This window comes from Dysidea avara, chromosome 5, assembly GCF_963678975.1.
Source record: "Dysidea avara chromosome 5, odDysAvar1.4, whole genome shotgun sequence".
In the NCBI taxonomy this organism is placed as follows: domain Eukaryota; kingdom Metazoa; phylum Porifera; class Demospongiae; order Dictyoceratida; family Dysideidae; genus Dysidea; species Dysidea avara.
In genome coordinates this window covers 4,482,966-4,491,351 of record NC_089276.1, presented here as the reverse complement: position 1 = coordinate 4,491,351, position 8,386 = coordinate 4,482,966, and the positions used below count along the sequence as shown (strand labels likewise).

The 8,386-nt window shown below is 37.6% G+C and overlaps 1 pseudogene; it reads right to left on the bottom strand.

Moving 5' to 3' along the window:
- Positions 1–4,306: 4,306 nt before the first annotated feature.
- On the bottom strand, positions 4,307–6,255 carry LOC136256346 (uncharacterized; annotated as a pseudogene).
- Positions 6,256–8,386: the final 2,131 nt, after the last annotated feature.

The following is an 8,386-nucleotide window of genomic DNA, read 5'->3' as shown; positions in this document are numbered from 1 at the left end:
ATCACAGTAAAACAATAAGAAGTGTTATATCCCTACTGTGCTCAAGACACCGTAACAGAAATGCACAGTAGGGATATAACATATTTTATTGTTTTATTGCGATTTAATATCATCAAGAGTTCATAATATACAGAGGGACCCTCCCTCTTTATATTATGAACTCTTGATATCATGGACTACTCCAACTTGTTTCAGTACTTTTTATCGATGTGCTATGGTCCCTACTCTAGTTGAAAATTCCAAATTTTTTGTTGTACTTGTTTGTTGACTTTGTTTTGTAAATAATTATTATGACTGGTGAACCCACGCATACCGCACCTGCAATGGCGCTGCACGCCCCAGCTATGTTAATTATCATATGAAAAGTGAAGTATCCATTACGCTTCGTTATCAGCTTTCCTCAACCCGTTAGGCAGCATTTTGAATCAAGAACTACTCGAAAAGCACCTCTGCAATCCACGCATACCAAAAGAAATGGTGCCGCGTGCCCCAGTTATATCAATTATTGTCTGGATAAAAAATGAAGCATCCACTACACTTCACTGTTGGCTATGTTCAACCCGTTACACAGCAGTATGAATCAAGAACTGCTCAAAAAGTACCTCTGCAATCAAAATAGCCACTAAGAAAAATACGGATGATTTCCAGTTACAAAGGGAAGCCACCGTATGCTACCGCTAAATCAACACTTTTCGCTGTCAACAAAGATGAATGGGACACAAAGGAGGACACTGGTAAGTCTATGAAGAATGCATTGTACGTACTGTGGTATGCCAAAAGGTACCTCTAGAGCTGAAGCGACGTCGAACAGTGAAAAAATCAAGCCCATAGCCTTAACCATTATTGAGTTACGCTTGTCTGAAGGCATCAGTCAGTTACGTACTCAGTCAGTCACTAGAAAATTCCGTAAAATAAATTTAAAAAAAATAATCCGTGGCAACTTGTTGAAAGCGTTTCGGGTCTTGGGCTTAGTTTTACCTAACCAATACTGCCTCATCGTTGTCAGGGGAAATTGAGGATGTTTTTGGGGTGATGTTATTTCATGGGCCACGTCTACTCTTTTGTGGTCCCTACTATACAATACTATTGTACTGTATGATATCTACAGGTATAGGTGACCTCCCTTGTTTTCCCTACTCTTTTCTTTTCTACGATCCCTTAAAATTCCTAATTTTTCCTTATACTTGTTACCTATATAATCCCTTTCCTTATTCATTAGTGCCACTATCACTCAAATAGTCTACAATGCTTATTATAGACCATCACAAAGTGTACAATGACATCACTTTACCACCAATAGTACATATTGTTGCACCGATATGCATTTTTTTCACATTTAGCGATACCGATTATTTGCCTATTCTTGTAACTGATATGCCAATATTAACCAATAAGGGAAAGAGGAACAGAAAACCACCTAAAGGTTTTCATGTGTGTAAATTTCATTTGTATCAATGTAATTAATTGAGTGGGCAGCCATTTAAAAAACCTTTATTACCAAAAAGTCACTCGAGTGGCTCTGAACGCATGCCTATTGAAATCCATCCATAGCGCCTTTCATCCGAGGGGCTACAGAGTTGAAACCACTTTCATTTTATTCAGGGGGCCCAGACGTTTCGAATGGCGTATCGTGTGAAGCCAAGAAAAGCAGCCAGGGAAACCAACACTGCTTGGAATACACACAAGAAGTATAAAACACGTGCGCTGGTTACATACCTGTGAAAAATCAGCCATAACTTTCATCTCGGTGGTGGTACACCATTGGAATAAAGATTAAAAGACTCTTCACGTGATGACAAGCCGATTGATATACAGTATGACTTTATCACTCATAGCAACAAGATGGTGGCTTGGTTATTTTCGTGCGACGAAGACCGAGTTCCTTCGCTTCGCAGCGTGTGAGTTCTGTGTGTTACTGTGAAACTTTTTAGATGCCTGAGTAGGATAAAGAGAGGTCTTTTGATGGTTCATACTGTTTAGCATTAATTGAAAGATGGCTTTCACATGTTTCTTACCTAGGTCACACAAGTTATTGTTTTGTCTCTTGCGGTTTTTGGGGTTTTATAAAAATAATTCAGGTAACAAAGGGATAATTATTTATAATATTAAAACAATGTTTGCTACAGTTTTTCTGCTAACTCCTTCATAGAAAAAGAAGCCTTGTAGTTATAAAACAGCTATCAAATAGTGTTTTTAGTCCAGAGAGTCAGACATGTGGCCAAGTAGATGAGTACTTATACTTTAGTACAAGTTTGAAAGTACTTGTACTATACTTTCTTAAATACTGCAACATACTTGTACTTATACTCAAGTATTTTGCCAAGTACTTGTATGTACTTGAGTACTTGAAGTACTTTTAAGTACTGCAAACATTGTAGTTTGTGCACAGTGAGTGTCGATGAATTTGATGAAGTTGTAGTTTTCAACTTCTATAGTACTTTTACAACCTAACTAATGTTACAGTACTATGTATCATGTAGCCACAAGCAGCTATTTAATTGGAATTCTGGCAAATATAATGAAAGCAATGTTGTCATTTAAATTGGGAGTTGAAGAGAATGGTTGACAAAAACCTGAAAGTACCTGTTATCCTGAAGTTTGTAACTGCAAGGCTAAGTGCAATTACTGTAATGAGGGTTTTGGTGGTATGAAAATATTATTTATATTAGTGCATGCATCCTTTTATGTCAGACACCACTACTTGTGAAGAAGACAACTCAACTATGGTAACTGATCGAAATTATTTTAATTACTTTACATGCTGAACTTGATGACTACTTAATTGGAAACCCCATGTGTACCAGCGTACCCTGCAAACTTTTTGGAAGGATAATCGCAAAGCATATCCTTACCTTTCCATTGTTCTTTCAGTACCTGTATCATTTACCGCAATTAAGTGGTTTATTACAAAGCATCGCAGGAAAAGAATTTAAACCTGAGCATAGTAGCCTGAGACTTATATTTATTTGTGCGATGTAATGATTCTGTGAATATAAAAACTGTACCTTGCATGTTTGTACCTCAAACATAAGTTATTATGCACGGCTGCATAAATTTTACTATAGGAAAACGTACTGTACTTGTACTTTACTTAAGTATTCTTGTGATTTCAGTTGGAGTATTTGTACCTATACTTCGAAAGCTCAAAAGTACTTGTACTTTACTTAAGTACTTTTAAATGTACTTGGCCCCATATTAGTCCAGTCATTTTATGATTTAAGCTTTAACTAATTGCAACACAAGCTTTCTTAACAGTTTCTAACACAGAAAATTGTACTCTATAACATATCAAAAGTCCTAAGGAATCCCATGACGGGAAAGTGACCTTTTAGTGACCTTTTACAGCCAATTTTTGGCAAAAATTGAGAATTTTGCCTCTATTTCATCCAAATATCAACCAAATTGGTCAAATGTGGTATCAAATGAATGGTCTCACTGAAAGGAACAATGTGATACTTATTTGAAGTCAATAGCTCATTTCGTTCAGAAGTTAGAGCCATTTAACTGATCAAAAAAATTGGCCGCCCACGCACTTAATTAATTTTATCTGGCTACTGTGTTTTGATGTAGCATTGGAAATGCATGATTTGATTATGATAATAAACATGATTGATAGCAAGGGGTAACTAAGAAGCCTTTAGCGTTGGTCTGTTGTCATGGAAACCAAATTTGTGTTTGAATTGATGCTAACATGATTGTGACATATAAACTGGTAATTTTTCAGCAAATAATAATATTATAGCAATTTCTTAGATTGTACGTAATAAGCTCTGATATAAATGTAAACTTATGACTTATATAAAACAGCATAAATTCCTAAGAAATTCTGTAAGGATAATCCAAAGTCTACATCAATTATCATCATCTTCAAGAATCACACCATCAACATTGGTACAAGCTGTTCCTTTGCAATTGCCACATGCAGGAGAACATTTTACATTATATTTCTTGCATGTGCACCTCATAGTGCTACAATCTGTGTGGCAATTACATCTTATTATCTTAAGTAGGTCATCTGGAGCTGGTGGTAAATCAGTGAACAATGGCATTAGAGTCCCATCACACTCTTTCCACCCCCATTCAAGTGGCTGAAATTCTCTGCCACAGCCTTTCCACTCCTGTATTTGTAAATACACATGTAGGCTATGGTATTTGGCAGCTGCGGAAGTAGGAGGTAGAGTTTGTGGATGAATAAATGTATTATTCATAGCCACTTTCTCACAGAAACACTTATAGCGTAAACAGTCCAATGTTTCTCCTGGTTTTCCGTTGTACATTGCCACTAAAGCTTGCTCTCCTACTGCAATTATTTCTTTCGGTGTAGCAGATGATGTGCAAAATACTTCTGCTTGCTCTTGAAAGTTTCGAATTGACCGGAACTTCTTAAGGGAAGCACCTTTTCCAATACCATACAGTTGTGAAGTAGTATCACATCCAAGTATAGCATGAAGGAAAAGAAGATTTTTACATACTTCAGGACCAAGTTTCTTCTTGGCAGCACTAATGTTCCATACTCGAAGTTTCTTGGTGGTGGTTCTTTTTGGCTCAGGTTTGAAAAGTATGGTATGAGAATTTAAGCAGGCATGATAGCATAACAATACCAGAAGATCGGTGTCATCACCAACCAGAACAGTGTCTGTTACTGTGGCTGATTCTACAGCTTTCTGTACTATCATTACATCAGCATCTCCTGGACTATGATACACTTTGCGATTTCTTCTTTCTAAGTACTTCCCAAGCATAATAATGAACTTCTGCTTGTTTGTACAGTTTGCTAAAAAGGTTTCTTTTTTCATGTTGAGTTTAGTACTATCTGTAAATGAAACAGGTACTCCTGATCGTCCTTTAGCTCTCCTTTTGTGTGCCATATCTTTTGTTGATGACTTCTGATATCCATCAAAAACAACTATAGCTTCTCCATATTTCTTTGCTACATAATCTGTGTATATTGTACAAATATCCCCATAAGCTGATCCTTGTGTCCATGGAACACGTTGTAGGAGGGCTCCTCCATCCAGCACAAATTGGACCTCTCCAGGTATTTCCTGACTATCTAGTGACACAACACTCCAAATAGCGTTACTTAGTGCAGCTTTCTGTGGCTGTCTAAGCATTAGTGAAGAATCAAACAATGCTGGTGGACAGCTGCAAAGCTCATACTTGAACACATCTTCAATTCTATTAGTTGCATTTGCTGCTACAGTTAACCATTGGAAGAGAAGTTGGGGATCAATCTGAACTGTAACACCTTCAATTTTCAGTGCAGACGTGTAACCTAGTGTAACAACTTGATGGCTTTTCTTGAAAGTGTACTCAGCAACTGTTGTTCCTTTCATTCTATCCAAAATAGCACTACCAACTTCTCTTGCATTGTCAACATTAATAATGCTCTGTGTATGCACTCCAGAGTAGATGCTGCGTAGGCTGGTGTCAAAAGTAGAAAACGGATCTTGTTCTTGAAGGCAACTAAGAATTATTTGGGTGTCCTTCCAATCACGAGTTAGCCTAGCCTGTGTCATCTCCTTGTTCTGATCTCCAGAATCATAAGACACCCCAGTGAGTTCTTGCATAGCTCTATTTACTTCAGCACATGCTGGCATTGATAGTAACCAAACTAATCGTTGCTGTTCGTTCATACCTCGTCCTCTTGTGAGACCACCATTTGTCTTCATGCTCCTCATCAGCACCTGTTCAATGACAAGATCTGAAGAGAGACCAGCCCAGTAACGATCACTACGTCTGATCACATGTAAGCCATTCTGAAAGTGTTGGTATACATCAGGGTGATCATCTTGGAGATGAGACATTTGCTGTAAGTATATATGTAAAGACTTGGTGTAATTGTTGTGCCCTGCGGCTGCCATGTAAGGAAGCATTTCTGCAACAGCTTGAAGATGCAAATCCCAGTTACCAATACGCTCTGCTCTAATATGTTTGCGAAGAACATCAATCATGTCCATGTACTGAAGCCATAATTTTGCTGTTCTGGAAGTTTTCAAAATTTCTTTCTTGTTTTGAAGGGAATCATCAATTCTGGCTAGTGTAGCATGCTCACATACATGATCTGCAGTTATCGATCCTTGAACTAGCCTTTCATAGAGGATGGCAGCTTCTTTCAGGTCAGTATTGTCAAAGAAATCATCATGTGTTTGTGATATCTCTGCTACCTCCTCTGTTTCTTCGTTTGTGATCTCTGAACATTGTGGTATGGGAATACCAAAGGTGCTAGCTAAGATCAAAGCATTAAGTGCTGCATCAACTATAAGATGTCCTCGTAATGCTCTAGCAGTAGCTTTACCATTGAGCATATGGACTACTGCATTAGGTGCATATACCTGTTCTAGTAGTTCTTGCAAACCAGAAGCTGCCATGAGGTGACCAATGCACCCAAGAAAACTCATTTCGGAAAACACTGTGTGTTAGGTCTATATACAGTGTGTAACTGCTTCAAGCTAACAATAGTACAGACTGGTTTCCATGGTAACAGTCAAGTCCTGAAGTGCCACAAATCTCCTTTGTCATTTTTTGTCTTTTACCACAGCTTAAAGTGTGCTTCCAGTCAAGAAAAGAACACTACTATAGTGAAAACCTTAAATTTAATTAAGTGCGTGGGCGGCCAATTTTTTGATCAGTTAAATGGCTCTAACTTCTGAACGAAATGAGCTATTGACTTCAAATAAGTATCACATTGTTCCTTTCAGTGAGACCATTCATTTGATACCACATTTGACCAATTTGGTTGATATTTGGATGAAATATAGGCAAAATTCTCAATTTTTGCCAAAAATTGGCTGTAAAAGGTCACTAAAAGGTCACTTTCCCGTCATGGGATTCCTTAGGACTTTTGATATGTTATAGAGTACAATTTTCTGTGCTAGGAACTGTTAAGAAAGCTTGTGTTGCAATTAGTTAAAGGTTGACCCCTTATTTTCCATAAAATGACTGGACTATATCTGCAGAGAGTGATCGCAAATATTGTGGGCAGCGGATAAAAATTCACTAATTTCTCTGTACTTCGTCATTATTAATGATTGATTGTGGGTTTCGGTTAATCGGCAAAATCATTTCCGCTTTGTAACAATATCGATACTTGTAAAAAAATTAGCTAATATCGGTAATTCAACCAACTATCAGTGCAACACTAATAGTATACAACAGATCAGTTATCCTGTTCCCATTCACTTAACTCTTTGTAAAATCTTGTGTAGCCATTAAACACTAACCATCACTCCCTTGGCTTGGAAATTGGCAGACAAAAAAAGGTATAGGCATTACACCAGACACTTCTAGAAGGGGCCCTTATAATCTCTAATTGATAAGTGCCACCCCAAAGAAAAGGGTCTGGAAGACAAAACTACATAGTTTATAGTAATTCTTCTAACTGTGCAAGGCTCTATCGGATCTTTGAAAATCACCACAGCCATTCTTCATATAATGGCATGAATAGTCCCCTTACGTGTCTGAATGTATAACCATATACAGTCTTCATTCCTGATCTATCAACAGACTCTTGTGCCCATGAGAATACAGACAGTCATATGTGTTAAACAACATGATGTGTGATCATGCATCAACAAAAATTAAATTACTGTTGTGTCTAGGCACCATAAAAAAACACAACTGCTTTGTCAGCTAATGAAATACTGATCACTAAGAGGTAAAAAAACTAGTAAGTGTTTATTTATATTATCATTGCCTTAGTATCTTAAAAAAATTTTTACCAGAGAAAAAAGTTACTTCTTTCTTGGGGCTTCTAGTTTTATCCTCTGGGCATATCAACAGGTTTGCCTGCCCTGCATCATCATATTTCATGACTATCAACAGTAATTACGATTTAAAACAAGAGAAATGTTGCACAAAAGTGCCTTGAAACACAGATGGTAGAAGTCACGAGCCTAATGCAACTTGGGTGGCGCGCGAGACAGCCATTTAAATTCTATTAAATTATAACAGCGCCTTTCTGACGCCGTCAGTCAATTATTACACGAGGTAATAAAATATTACTAGTATACACACAATCAGAGACAAAGAGCAGTGGGTACACACTACCGCAATGTATAACAACAGCTGACAACACAAAACAACACACGCAAGTAGCTCATTACCTGCTCTAATGGCGAAGACCACAAGAGGTAAAAGCAACCTCGAACGCCAATCCATTATCGTTTTCACGCAGAAGTAGGCTCCTCTTTCTTTCTCCGAACTAAAGCACTGATACGCTATAAAATTTTTCCACGCGATGTTCCACTTACGGACATGCAATCTTAGAAAGTTAACTTAAAACTGAAAGCGACTTTAGTCTCACGTGATCTACTGCAGTCCCAGAGAGAGATTTATAAACCCCTTTATAAATCTATGCCAGAGGCTTGTATTTCCTTAGCCATAA